The sequence below is a fragment of the Rhinopithecus bieti genome, unplaced genomic scaffold (assembly GCF_001698545.2).
Source record: "Rhinopithecus bieti isolate Rb0 unplaced genomic scaffold, ASM169854v2 scaffold_5273, whole genome shotgun sequence".
NCBI lineage: Eukaryota > Metazoa > Chordata > Mammalia > Primates > Cercopithecidae > Rhinopithecus > Rhinopithecus bieti.
The window spans coordinates 2,286,344-2,301,143 of record NW_016805057.1 but is presented as its reverse complement, the minus strand read 5'-3'; the positions used below and the strand labels follow the sequence as shown (position 1 = coordinate 2,301,143).

Here is a 14,800-nt window from a genome sequence, read left to right as displayed (position 1 = left end):
TCTCAAAACATTAAATATATTTTACCTTTAGTATCTGATAATTCCAGTATATGAAGTCTTTGTAAGTTTGATTCTTCTGTTTATTTTTTCTGCTGGTTTTTACTTATGGCTTCTTTGTTCTTTATGTGCTTTGTGAGTTTTGACTGTAGACTGCTTATTTTTCTTACAACATTTTCAGTGGGACTTCTTTGAGGCCTGACTTGAAATTCCTCTAAGAGTATTTGGATTTGTTTGGCTTACATAATATGATGGAAGACACCACTAATGTGGGGCCACTTTATATTCTTAATGTTTTTTTGAAACACAAAGACATTGTGAATTAGACAGCAAATCCACCATGAAGTCAGGTTTAATGGTTTGAATTCTCAGGAGAGATTCCCCTCATCCCCTAGGCAGCACCCAGGTAGAGCCAGGCAAATTTCTTTGTTATCCCTTCTAATGGTGGTTTTACTTCTTGTTTACTATTACCCTTTGGATACCAGCTTTATGTTGGGTGTTCTCTATTAGCTTCATTTCCTTATATGGACCTTAAGTTTCACTTCCTGACTCCTCTGATTTCACTAGACTAGCTCAACTCTTCCAGAGTTCAGCAGAAAATCTCAGAAAGAAAGACAACTTTGGCAATCTCTTGCTCCATGGGGTCTCTGCTTTCACTTTAGTTTTGACCTCTGTGGATTCCTTCCTTATGCACCAGGCATTAGATTATTTCTTCTCCAGCATTATGGTTGTTTCAGTTACCACATCATTCAAGGCTATCTATAAGCCATACCACAAGACACAGAAACAAAAATTGTTTGTTTACATTGGTGAAAAATTTGCAAATCATCTGCATATTTACCCATAAAAAATTTATAGTACCTATACATGTATGAGCTGTACATATAAAATGTCATGAAATCATGAAAAGGAATATGGTTGATGTACAGGTACTCACATAAAAATATGTTTAACATATACCTTTAAATGCAAAGAGCTAGTTGCACAACAATATACATAACATTACTCTGTTTATGGCTTATGTTTTAGAAAATGAGAAACGTATGTTCTTTTGCAAAGACACATTTTATTTAAATGCACAGAAAAGATCCAGATGCTTACATACTAAATGTAAAGGAATTTTATTTATACCTTTTTTTAACTTTTAAAATGAAAATGTATTCCTGTACTACTCGTTTATTTAAAAATAAACACAAGTTTAAGAGATTATAAGTTATAAGGCATATGAAGCACTTAGTACAGTGCCTGACACATCATAAGACCTTAAAAAATTTTTGCTTGTATTGTTATTTTCATTTAAAAGAAAGAATTGTTGATACATAGTGAAGTATAGTATGATATGATGGTGGATTGTGCTGCTCTACTAATCAGTAGCAGACCTCAGATTGGAAATTTCATCTTTTTTTTTTTTTTTTTTTTTGAGACAGAGGTTAGCTCTTGTTGCCCAGGCTAGAGTGCAATGGCATGATCTCGGCTCACTGCAGCCTCCACCTCCTGGGTTCAAGCACTTCTCCTGCCTCAGCCTCCCTAGTAACTGGGACTACAGGCATACACCACCATGCCTGGTTAATTTTTGTATTTTTAGTAGAGATGGGGTTTCTCCATGTTGGTCAGGCTGGTCTTGAACTCCAGACCTCAGGTGATCTGCCTGCCTTGGCCTCCCAAAGTGCTGGAATTACCGGCATGAGCCACCGCGCCTGGCCTGGAAACTTCATCTCTTTTTTTTTTTTTTTTGAGACGGAGTCTGGCTCTGTCGCCCAGGCTGGAGTGCAGTGGTGCGATCTTGGCTCACTGCAAGCTCCGCCTCCCAGGTTCACGTGAAACTTCATCTTTTGATTAAAAATACCTATCTATTTCCAAACTATAATTTATAGATCACTTGTTTCACTCGCCACTTTCATATGTTAATGGGTATTATTAAAAAAAAAAAAATCCAGGATCAAATGTATTTTTAAATGCTGGGTTACACAAGTATAATAGTTTTTTGTTTGTTTTGGTTTTTAACAGAGTTATAAAATTCTAATATACATTACGAGTCTCAAAGAGGGAGATCTTGTATAAAACACTCCTCAGCTTATTGAAACCTAGACTCCTTTCTTTCAAGCATCCCCAGGGACTTCTCTTCCATGAAACACCCTTTTGGAAACACTTCACTAGACCATAATACATATAACAGATACCACAATATCCATTTACTGAGTCTGAATAAATTGTGAGTTTTTGTAGCCAAGTTGTCATGATGTTTAATGGATAGTGCATTCTCTTTTGTCCTTTAATTCATCTAGAACAGATTCCAAGTATAAACAATGACTTGTTTTGTAACTGAAGGCAAGAGACCTTCCCTGTCGAGACATTCCCTGTCCATGTCTCAGTATACGAAACAGTTCTTTGGATTAGCGTTGATTAATGGATGGAAAATATGATGCATCTAGAGCTGTTTCTTGGCATCAGATAACCTAAAGCCAAACAACAGGGCAGGCATGAAAAATAAGAGGAGACAAAAACAAGGCCCCTGATGTCCTTGTTCCTGCTGACTGTTACTACACAATTAAGATCCCTGCTGATTGGGAAAAAAAATACACTACCATCTGTAATTGGATGAAAAAAATATTTTTTGCACGTTTGGACTGTATAAAGGAAAACTCAATGAAGTCAGAAGATACCAAAACAGAACATGCAATTTGTTAGCTGTAAGCTATATAAATAAGCTATGTAAATAATGAATGAATGTATACATAATGCTAAGTATCTCCTTCCTCCACTTTTTACATCTGCTAATTGTAACATGTTTGCAGAGAGCTGTTATCTTGGCATTCTTCATCCTTTTGAAAATACACCATTCACACTTGTTAATTTGTTCTTACAGCATCAGTTAACCAAAGGGCAGGCATGGAGAAGAAGAGATTGTTACTGGTGGTAGGTATATGAGTTACTGGTGGCAAATCCATATGGGTCTGCAGCAACCTCAGTTCTTTTCTCCTCGGAAGAAAGAATTTGACTGAGGGGCATAAAGCAGAAAAAGAGATCAAGGCAAGTTTCAGAGCAGAAGTGGAAGTTTATTAACAAGGCTTTAGGGGTGGGTGTGGTGGCTCACGCCTGTAATCTCAGCACTTTGGGAGGCCGAGTCGGGTGGATCACAAGGTCAGGAGTTTGAGACCAGCCTGGCCAACATGGTGAAACACTGTCTCTGCTAAAAATACAAAAATTAACCAGGCATGGTGGCAGGCCCCTGTAATCCCAGTTACTCGGGAGGCTGAGGCAGGAGAATCGCTTGAACCCAGGAGGCAGAGGTTGCAATGAGCTGAGATTGAGTCCCTGCACTCTGGCCTAGGCAAAAGAGTGAAACTCTTGTCAAAACACACACACACACACACACACACACAAGCAACAAACAAACAAACAAAAACAAGGCTTTAGAATAGGAAAGAAAGGAAAGAACACTTGGAAGAATGTGAAGTGGGTGACGTGAAGAACAAGACTTAGTTTATTCCAGATTGTGGGTGAAGAGCAAGTGTGGTATTTAACCATGATCCTAGGACTTTATAGGCTGCCATCTTGCACCCCTTTCCCATGATTCTTCTCTTGGGGTGAGCTGCCCACATGTGTAGTACACTCCTTACCCTTGGGAAGTGAGCAGTCACAGTGTGTTTAGGAAGTTGTATGCACGTCCATCTCAGGCTTTCTTCCCTTTTCCAGTGGAGTGCCCCCAGAAGATCATATTCTACTATTTTCTCTTAATGCGTATGCCCAGGAAGTTGCTTCTCCCTGACATCGGCATTCAATTAACACTTTAATGTTAACAGCTGTGGATCACCTGAAGCTTGTCTCTCCCTGGCTCTGGCCACATTTTTTAGAGAGGCAGTATGATAATTGTTGAACCATCACCTGACATCCTAGTGGGTGGCGGAGAAAAGCCCTCTCCACCCTCACTCATGTCTGTCTAACTACCTGTAACAAGAAGATAAAATGAGATCCCCGATGTCCTTGTTTCTGCAGTCTATTAGCATCTTCAGACAGGACCATCCCTAGGCACACGCATTTTTACTATGAATGGCATATTAGGAATACAGAGAGAGTACAACCTGCAGATGTAGAATGGGGACTTGTGACTTCAATAGAAAAGAATTGCTTCCGTTTTTAACATTGGAGATTAGGATAGTTTTGCTTCTGTAGTATGTGCAACTGGGCTTAACTTAGATTATTCCAGACTGTGGGGGAGAAGGAGGTGTTGACTTCCAAGAACTGTCTGAAGAACAGAGAACTCTCCCTGGAACATGATTTTTTAAAAGCCTTCTAGAAAGAAAAGACCTCTCTGGTGACATCAAAGGGCTTCCTCATTCTAATCCATAAAGAAGTTCAGTTGAAGTGAATAGAAGTTCCTCCATGGCCTGAGATTGTAACGTTACTTTTTTCCTCAATTACGTAGAAAGCAAAAAGTGATCATTTGGATTCTTTAATTTTTTAAGCACAAAAGTACTAAGTACAGTGTTTCCTGACCCTTGCCTCTGAGTTGCTTAATGAGGGGAGGGCACTGGTGAGAAGGAGGTATATAGATTACTGTCTGTGACCAGGAAGTTCTCCATTCTCATAAGGTTGAATTTGATCATTCTATTAATAATAAGTGCTAAAGTCTGGACTACGTCTTCTATTGTCCTATATTTGTTAAAATTGTTCATCTGTGCTCTCTTGCTACTCATGAAAATGACAGTGAAAAATAGCTATCCATTAACACAAAAGCAAAATGTGATGCAGTAATGATGCTTGAAGCTTCCTGCAATGTTACAGTTTTTAGAAATCATTAATAATAAATTACCAGCAATGCAATGGGCAGCTGATAACTCCTTTCTTTGGTAGGTAGAACTCTCCATTATAAAATAGTAATACACTAAGTCATATGCCATAGCCTTCAGCAATTTTCTTAAAGTTATTTTACATTAAGACCAGTGTTGCCAACACTGAATTCATTTTACAGATAAGAAAACTGAGGCTATTTTACTCAATGATAATGTCAGAATGACTCGGAATATTGTAACTGAAATCACTAGCTTAGTTCCAGATTTAAATTAAGGCCTCTCTCATATTTGTAAATGTGACAGGCACCAGTAGAGATCATTGGTTAATGAGTGGAGGGTGGAGTGGAGATAGGGTTTCATTAATCATAAACTGTAGGCCATATTTCTCAATGTGTGGTTTGGGGCCATATGGGTACTCTTGGAGGAAAAGAAACAAACATAAAGCTTGCAAACAGGATGCAAAACACTCTTGAGTCAAAGACCCTTGTTTATCAGCTCAAGGGCTCAATACTCAGTTATCAGTGTGTAGCAGGGTCCAAGGCATGCAGCAAGTCCAAACATACTCTGAGATGCTTCTCTCTTCTCATTTCCCTTAGTTCCATTCAGCAATTATCCAAGAACCTGACGGCTTCCTCTTTATGATAGAGTCTGCAAGAATACAAAAGTGAAATAAAAATGGCCATCCAATTCCCAGAGCCCACATCTAATTCCCAGAGCCCATAAAGAGGGACTTCATGAAGGATAGTTCTGTCCGGTGCTATCATCCAACAGTTTATCTTTGTAATATGTGAAATCAGTCTGTTAGATAAAGATTAGCTCACACACTCAGTTCTTTTTTCTGAAGGAGAACTCATAGGAAGATGAATTCTGAAATACAAATTGTGTGACTTTTGGCAGGACACTTCCCTCTGTGCCTTTGTTTCCTTATAGATAATGGGAGGTGGAAGGATTAAAATAAGTCAGGATCCTAAATCACTGGCCCACCAGAGAGCGGTGGCTTAAACACGATAGTTTAAGTTCCTCCCTGCTTCAAAATTTGATGGTGCTTTTATGTTGAGCAGCATTGATATTAAGCAGTCATGGTTCATTGTTCCACCCAGTTCTAGGCTAGATATATATAGCCTGATACTTTATAGACTCCTAAGGGATAATCCTCAAACACATCAGAAATACAGAAAACCATAGAAATAACAAGTTTCTGAACATCTACCACTGCTTGTGAAATAGTTGTAAATCATTTGTCTCCAACTATACTATTTGTATAGTTATAAAATTCAGGACTCCATTCCAAGTGAGGAAGCAGATCTTCTCTTCAGTTCTGCAACTGTTGAAACTTTAGGTAGACTCAATAATAATGGCTTAGGGCAAAACCTTAAAATTCAAGCTCTTTTAAGGAAGAACGCATAATTTTAACCACATAAACAATCTTACAGTCCTCATTCAAATCAGATACCATAACACATTTCTTATCAGACCTTAATGAATAGAAATTCAATTTCTTATAACTTAAATTCTGAAAGAATTAAGTGACATGAGACAGAAGAAGGAAAATGAATTGAACAAAAGAACCTGATACATCCTCATAAGGTTATTGGTAAATATTTCAAAAAATAGAGAAATAATCATGAATACATGTCTTTTTTTCCTGGATATAAATAGACTTCACTTCAGGCTGCCGTCTTCATTGTGTTCGTTCTCTCTCTCTCTCTTTCTCTCTCTCTCTCTCTCTCTTTCTTTCTTTCTAGATGGAGTCTCGCTGTGCTGCCCAGGCTGGAGTGCAGTGGTGCAATCTCAGCTTGCTGCAACCTCCACCTCCCAGATTCAAGCGATTCTCCTGCCCCAGCCTCCCAAGTAGCTGGGATTACAGGCATGTGCCACCATGCCCAGCTAATTTTTGTATTTTTAGTAGAGACGAGGCTTCACCATGTTGGTCAGGCTGGTCTCGAACTCCTGACCTCATGATCCACTTGTCTCAGCCTCCCAAAGTGCTGGGATTACAGGTGTGAGCCACCACATCGGGCCAACTGTGTTCTTTCTCATGGAAAGAATTTCAAAATGACCTGCCAACAGGGTCCCAACCAGCCTGGAACAAAGGAAATGGCATCACCCACCCTGGTGTTCTAACAAGAAATTGCTTTGGAAGAGTTGATTTGCCTTTCTTTTCATACGACACCTGATTCATATCCTTGACAGAATTAATTTTCAATGAAGGGAGAGCTAGTTAGTAATTCATTGAAATGGCCCTGTGCATTGAGAGCCAATTCTCCTAAACTTGAACATCCTTGTCTGGCATCTTCCAGGAAAACAATCTTGCCTCCTTGAATGGCTTTTAACACCTAGAGCCAGGAAAATTCCCTGACACATTTAGACTCTGACTGAGGTCAATGTTCAGCACCCCACCAGCACTCCTAGGGATAGTGACACATTTTCCACCTTCTCTCTTGTTTCCATTACTCCCTGGGAAGGTTCAAATTAGGCAAGCATCAATATTTTGATGCAGTGACATGACAAATATCCACGGTCAAGGCTTGCAATTGCATTTTTGAAATGTCAGACAGAAGGGAATAAAACAAGCAAATAAAACCAACGAAAAACACCACAAAGAGAAAATATATTAAGTGCCTTGAGAGATGTCCTATAGAACAATCTCTTATAGAAAAAAAAAAAAACCTTAATATCAACATGCCTAAAACAGAATTTATTATTTTCCCTTTAAAACCCAGTCTGTGTTTCTTAGAGAATGGCATCACTGTTAAACCCACTTGTACAACCAAAGAACTAAAAAGACATCCTTGATGACTCCCTTGCCCTCAGCCAGCATGTAGAATTCTTCACCAATGCCTGTTGATTTTACCCCTTAAATATCTCTTGACTCTGACTCCTCTCCATCTCCACTGTCATCACCATCATCCTTCATCTCTAGTTACTGGTTGTGTTAGGTCATTCTTGCACTGCTATAAAAAAGTATCTGAAACTGGGTAATTCATTCAAAAAAGTTTAATTGGCTCACAGTTCTGCAGGCTCTACAAGAAACACAGCAGCATCTGCTTCTGGGGAGGCCTCAGGAACCATCCAATCATGGCAGAAGGGAAAGGGGGAGCAGGCACATCAAATGGTGAGAACAGCAGCAAGAGAGAGGTACGGGGGAGGTGACATACAACTTTAAATGACCAGATCTCACAAAACTCACTATTACAAAGACAGTACCAAGCCATGGGGATCTGCCCCGTGATCCATCTGCCCCCATGATCTCCCACCAGGCCCCCACCTCCAGCATTGGGGATTACAGTTCAACATGAGATTTGGGTGGGGACAAATATCCAAACTATTATCACTGGTGAAAACTGCTGGATTGTCTAGCCTCCTCTGTTAACTCTGACCTTCTACAATTTATTCTTATGCCACAGCTAGAATAATCTTTTTCAAACATAAATCCAATAGTAATATTGCTTTCTGGATAAAGTCCAAGATCTGTACATGGCTGACAAAATTCTGAATCTTCTGGCCTGACCCACCTCTTCAGGTTGACTTTGAGCTACTTCTCTTCATACACTGTGATACACTGTGCTTTAGTCACTTGGACCTCCTTTCAGTTCTTCAAACTCATGTTTCCTCCCAACCATAGCATCTTTTAAGATGCCATGATGCCCAATGTCTAATGCTCTTTGGTTGACATTTCTTCCTCCATTCACCTAATTAGCCATTATTCATCTTTCAGAGCTGAGATCAAGTGTCGCTCTCTCAGAAAGGCCTTTCTTGATTCCCTCAGTCCAGCCATGTTCATTGTTATAAAACTGTTTTTCTTTCCTTCAGAGCAAACTGCTAACGTGCAATTTTACATTCATTCATCCTTTAATCCATTGTAAGTTCAATATAGGTGGAGACCATGTCTGACTTTCTTTATCAGTGTTTGTTTATTCTACCAGTTTCAGTGAGAAATATGTTTAAAAGCTTCCATTGGGATTGTGAATTTTCTTGCTTCTGCTTTCATTCTATCTTTTTTTATACATTCTGAAGCTACACGATAAAACACACAAATTAAGACTATTTTATCAGCCTAGTGGATTGACACTTTTACAGAGGGTCTTCTTGACTTGCAACTTACTTTGTTTAATATTAGTATAACTCAGACCGCACTGGGTTGCCACCACCGCCGCTGCCGCCATCGTGCCAGCCCCTCGGGTCTCCGTGAGGCCGGGTGACGCTCCAGAATGGGAGACAAGCCAATTTGGGAGCAGATTGGATCCAGCTTCATTCAACATTACTACCAGTTATTTGATAATGATAGAACCCAACTAGGCGCAATTTACATTGATGCGTCATGCCTTACGTGGGAAGGACAACAGTTCCAGGGGAAAGCTGCCATTGTGGAGAAGTTGTCTAGCCTTCCGTTCCAGAAAATCCAGCACAGCATCATCGCGCAGGACCATCAGCCCACTCCAGATAGCTGCATCATCAGCATGGTTGTGGGCCAGCTTAAGGCGGATGAAGACCCCATCATGGGGTTCCACCAGATGTTCCTATTAAAGAACATCAACGATGCTTGGGTTTGCACCAATGACATGTTCAGGCTTGCCCTGCACAACTTCGGCTGACCTCCTCTCAACTAGGCACTCATGCTGTTTCCTCCTCCCTCCTCTTCCCAATACTATTCCCACTCCTCCAGATGCTCCAAATATCATGCACAAATGAGCAGGGCCGCGGCGGGAGTGGGCGCAGTGCGCTGCTGCCACCGAGGTGTTGTGCATGATGTTTGGACGCTAGACTAGTTGCATCTGATGGGAGAAATTTGTGTTGTACTAGCGCATGCCTTGGAAAGACTTAAGTAATGGAAAAGGTTGTCCTTTTTTTTTTTAATCTACTGACAAGTTGCTCTAGTAACCCAAAGAAGTGAAGGAGAAAGCAGCTGCCTCACCGCCCAGACATTGATTTGTTCAGATGTTTCAATGCCTTATGATACAATAAAACCACAAAAATTTTCTTAACAACAACAAAAAAAATTAGTATAACTATGGCAGCTTTCTTTTAGTTAGGGTTTGTATGGTGCATCTCTCTCCATTATTTCACTTTTTTTCCTGTATCTTGTATTCAAGATGCTTCTCTTGTAAGCATTGCGTTATTGGGTCTTGTTATGTTTTAATACAGTCTGACAATATAAATGTTAAGAATTATTTACATTTAATATAATTGCTGAAACCCTTGGGGTTTTTTATGTTATTTTTTCCAATTTGTTTCATCTGTTCTACATTTTTTTCTTTACTTTCTTTGGAGTTAACCAAATTTGCTTTACTACTCCATTTTTTTCACATCTTAGCAGTTATAAATAATCTTTTGACATTCTTTCAAAGGTTATGTTAGAGATTCAACATGCATCCTGCATTGGTTAATGTATAATACAAATTTGTACTTTTATCAATTTCTGTACAATTGAAGCATATTTGAACATTTTGACTTTATCTTCTTTCTGCCTTTTAGGCTAACATTCTCATGTATTTTAAATCTACACATTAAAAATTTAAAACCTTTATAAGGACATTATTAGTATTGGCTTATATAGTCAATATTTATTTAGATTTACTTACATATTTATCTTTCTTTTACTATTCATTCTTTGCTACAATTTTTTCCTGTCATTTAGCATCACTTTTCTTCTGCCTGAAAAACTCCCTTGTATTTATTTCCTTTACAGCAGGCATTAGTGACAAATTCTTCCAGAAAATACAGTGTTCAAGGCTGTGGGTCCAGCCAAAATTTTACTGGAAACACAGAGAAGAGAGGACTTCTTGAGCTATATTCTGTGACTATGAGATTAATGAAATCCAGACTTCAGGAAATTCTATAGGTGAAACATCCCTAGATTTTCAACAGATAAAGTGTGAGGAGAAGAAAGGATTAGAAGGAGGTACAGTGGATTAAAAGAGATTTACATATCAAACATTTCTTAATGGGCAAGTCTAGACTATATTGTCTAGGGATGCATATGGGGGTAATAAAGCTATAAACACAAGAGAGAGATTACAATAAAAGTGTAATAAAAGTGTAAAGGTTGCTTCTAGGGAAGGTGGTGCATTGTGATCAGGCTAGCACACAAGGAACGTTTCCAAGTGGCTGGAAAAGTTCATTTCTTTATGGCTGTTACAAAAGTTTCTGCCTTAAAATAATTTATTAAGCTACACATTTGTTTTGAGTGGTTTCTGTCTTTGTGCTTTTATTTTACAATAAAACATACAAAGTAAAAGTGAATTAGAAATTAGTAAAATTTCAACTTCAGTATTTTTTGTTATCTTACTTTGGCAGGGATATTTTACACTTTAGGGTGACTTACCATTGTCTTTTGCATCCATAATTTTGGTTGAGAATTCAGCTGTCCGCCTCATTGTTTTTAAAAACAATATGTCCTTCTTCCTTTAGCTATTAATATTTTATCGCTGTCTTTGGTTTTCAACAATTTTATTACCGTGCACCTTGCTGAAGTTTATTTGCATTTGACTATCATTGGATTCATAGTGTTTCCTATAACTGTGGCTTCAAATATTGGTTCTACCCATTCTTTCTTTTCTCCTCTTTCTGACATTACGATGTCCTGAATATCTCTTACTTTCTTTTTATCTTGTTTGAATCTTTTTTCCTCTCTGTGATTCAGTCTAGATATTTTCTACTGACCTATATTCTAGTTCATTATTTCTTTCTTCAGCTATGTTCAGTCTGCTCCTAATTAATTTCTTGAATTTAAATTTTGTTTATTATGTTTTAGTTCTAGAATTTCCCTCTTACTCTTTTTTATAGGTTTTAGTTTTCTGTTGAAATTCTCCATCTCGTCAACAACTTTCATTCATACGTTTAATAAAGTATTTAAAGTCTGTGTCTGATAACTCCAGGATCAATATAGTATCCAGATCCCCTGTGGATCTCTTTCTATTGTCTCTGAATGATTTTTGGTCACTTGGCTTATCTCCTCATATTCTAGAATATTTTAAAAGAATGTTGGGCTTTATTCTTTGAAAAATTATGGAGATTATTTGAAGTTCTGGATGATGTTATTTTTCTTCCTGGAAGTTAATGCCAGCCAGTTAAGTGAACCAAGTCACCTTAGTCCAACCGGGTTTAAGCTGATTTTACTTTTTGTGAGAGCTGGTCTATACCTAGTTTGCCTTTATGCTTAGAGTGCTGTCCTTGAGGGATCCCAGCTGAAAGCCTAGGGTGTTTCTCAGTGCCTATCCTCCTTGAGCCATGACCTCCAATTTTGTTCATGAGATTGCGGAAAACTATCTTCAGTCACTTACGAGCAGGCTAATGCTTCAAGGACAGAGTAGAACTGCATTTTGATCTTAACTTCTTTGTATTTATCTTCTGTCTGGAATGTTGTCTACTGATGCCCTTGCTGCCTTGATAGCTCTCATAATCCTTCAAGTAGTTTTTAAAATATATCATCCATTTTGTTCCCAGTTGTTCTTTGTGAAGGGTTTGTCTAATAGAAGCTAGTCTGTCATAGTTACAAAAATAAGTCTCTTTAACTACTATTTATTGATCATTTACTCAGAGGTCCTGTTATTTTCTCACATCACTCTTGAGTTTTTTCTTTATTGAACTCTCTACAGTTTATAATTATTTTTATGTTTCTTTTTTTGACATCTGTTTTCCCCTTAGACTGAAAACTCAGTGGGTCATCAGGAATCATGTGTTTTGCTCATCAATGAATCCTTGATATCTAGCCAAGAATAGGCACTCAATAAATATTTTTAAAAAATGAATATAGGCTCTTGGTCTAAGCATTTTATATACTTTATCTCATTTAATCCTTTCCATAACCATATGAAGCAGGTATTGTTAGCTCTGTTTTAGTGAAGAGATAACAGAAAATTAGAGAGATAAGTAACTTCACATGGTCACTAGATGTAAAATGTTCTGTAAAACTCCTCTTCCTGCACACCTCATCATTATGCTTCTGCAACCTGTTACGTGCAGCCAGCTTTTTATTTTTCAACATACAGGTTATAAAGTGTGTTCCAGTTCCTTCTCTTAATTTTCTCCTTCCTCCTTTTGTTAATACTTCATGCCTTGTTTTTTTAGGCCTTCAGTGCTCATAAGCATTTCATTACCCAGTGAGCTGGAAAAATAAAAGACGATGAAGCTCACATAGCTGAGCAAGGAGTCTATGCTCCAAAACACCAAGAGGAGGGTGCGTCCTCCCCTCCCCTCAGGCCACAATTGGTAGCTTTGGTAACTAGACTCATTCATTTAAAATTTTTAAACATTTAATTTAATTTTCTTCTAAAATACACTGTATTTTTTAGAGCAGTTTTAGGTTCACAGGAAAATGAGCAGAAAGTACAGAGAGTTCCCACATACCCCTCACACACATACAGAGTGGTGCATTTGTTACCATCGATGAACCCACATTGGCTCATTCATTTTTATGCTGTATAAAACCATCTGGGATCGTGTGTTTGCCCAGTTTCAGCTACCTTGTGTTAAGAGTCCTCTTTTGACCTGCAGTTAAAATTAAAAAGTCTCTGCTTCTTTGTCAGCATTCATTCTGTTCTTAACATGCTGCAGTAAAGTTCACTTACCCCTGAACTTTGACCGTTCTAGCACATTTCAGCGTTCGCATGCTCAAAATCAAGCAATTAACTTTAATATGCATTCTTAAAGGAAATCAGGTACAAACTCTGGAAGCCATAAAGGATCACATTGTCACATTGAGTCTCAAATCTTTGTGATGCTGCTCACACTCACGGTGCTCTCTCCTCCTGCCCAACAGACCAAGGCCTGGCTCAAGTCCCACCACAGCTGTGAAGCCTGTTCTAACAAGCTCCATCCCACGACAATTTTTTTTTCATCTTTGGCATCATATCTGGTATCACACGCTCCCAGAGAAAGTCATTAACCCTCTCTGAGCTTCAGTTCTCTTTTCTGAAAATGTGGATCAAAACACCTCCTGACAGGCTTGTAGATCAATTTACATGCACCAAATGTGTCCAGGAGAGGCACAGAGCAGACAGGCAGGAAACGTCAGTACTCCCCTTCTCCTTGCCTGCTCAGAGAAGTTTTCCTAGAGGACAGGTACACAATGTGGGAGACAAAACTGTAAAACTATATGCAAATGTGCTTGGACATAGATTAAAACGAAGAAACAAAACCTCTGTGCTATCAAGTCCTTTCTGGATTTGTAAAGAAAGGGGAGTAGGAAGTTGCCAGAGCAGAGCAGGGGAAAGATAGTAGAGCTGCCAGTGAAAGTCAAAGAAAAAGTGGGGAACAAGGCACCATGTGGCCCAGGAATATCTTATGAATCTCCATCCATCTCAAAAGGAAATGGAGCATAACATGGCTACTCATCAAGACAGGTAGCCCTGTGCAGTCTCCATCTATGTGGAGACTGAGCTTCCAGTCACAGTACAAAAGGACATGGGTGAGATTTGGACAGACAAGGAAGAGGAAAATGGTTTCTGAAGGGGGAAGACAGAGAGATCCATAACTCTAGGGCACAAAATAAAGGTATTTAAGCACTCTCACCGCACACCGAGACAATGAGCAAACCCACTCCACGGGGTCAAGTGCCTGCAAAGTCAGCAGGAAGCTAATCATAAAGGATTTTGAATGTCTGGTTGAGGACAATGGGTTTTGTAGGGAACTACTGGGGAACTTTGAGCCGGCATATCACATGACGACTGAGATACTTGAGCAGCACACACTGCACGGGAAAGACGCCAGAGAGCAAGTGCAAGGTTCTTACAACAGTCCTGGCAGGAGCTGAGAAGGCTTCACCTTAAATGGTTACAATGCAAATGGAGCAGAAGGAATTTGTGTTCAAGCCCTGCCTTCTAAGATATTCCCGTGGCCTCCATTTCTTCTGGATTCTTTCCCAGTATCACTATATGGCAGACTTCAGGTGTTTAAATATGTTTTTTTTAAAGTTGGTGAGCATTAAATATATATATATATATATAATATATATATTTTAAAATACATTTTAAAATACATTTTAAAATACATATTTAAAAATATATCTA

General features: G+C 38.8%; 1 protein-coding gene and 1 pseudogene across 6 annotated transcripts in view; one reads left to right on the top strand and one right to left on the bottom strand.

Annotated features, from left to right (window-relative positions):
- Positions 1-3,298: 3,298 nt before the first annotated feature.
- LOC108528971 (small integral membrane protein 2) overlaps positions 3,299-14,800 on the bottom strand; it is a 67,840-nt gene continuing 56,338 nt past the window's right edge. For 4 of the 5 annotated variants that reach the window (XR_001885358.1, XM_017871005.1, XM_017871007.1 and 1 more), the window contains one exon: positions 3,371-5,438. The gene's annotated coding sequence lies outside the window, so the exon portion shown is untranslated. Of the gene's footprint in view, positions 3,325-3,370; positions 5,439-14,800 lie in introns of those variants that run through there. The other variant, XM_017871006.1, reaches the window with a different exon arrangement.
- Positions 8,923-9,775, top strand: LOC108528972 (nuclear transport factor 2 pseudogene; annotated as a pseudogene). Its single transcript, XR_001885359.1, has one exon. The product of XR_001885359.1 is annotated as a nuclear transport factor 2 pseudogene (transcript).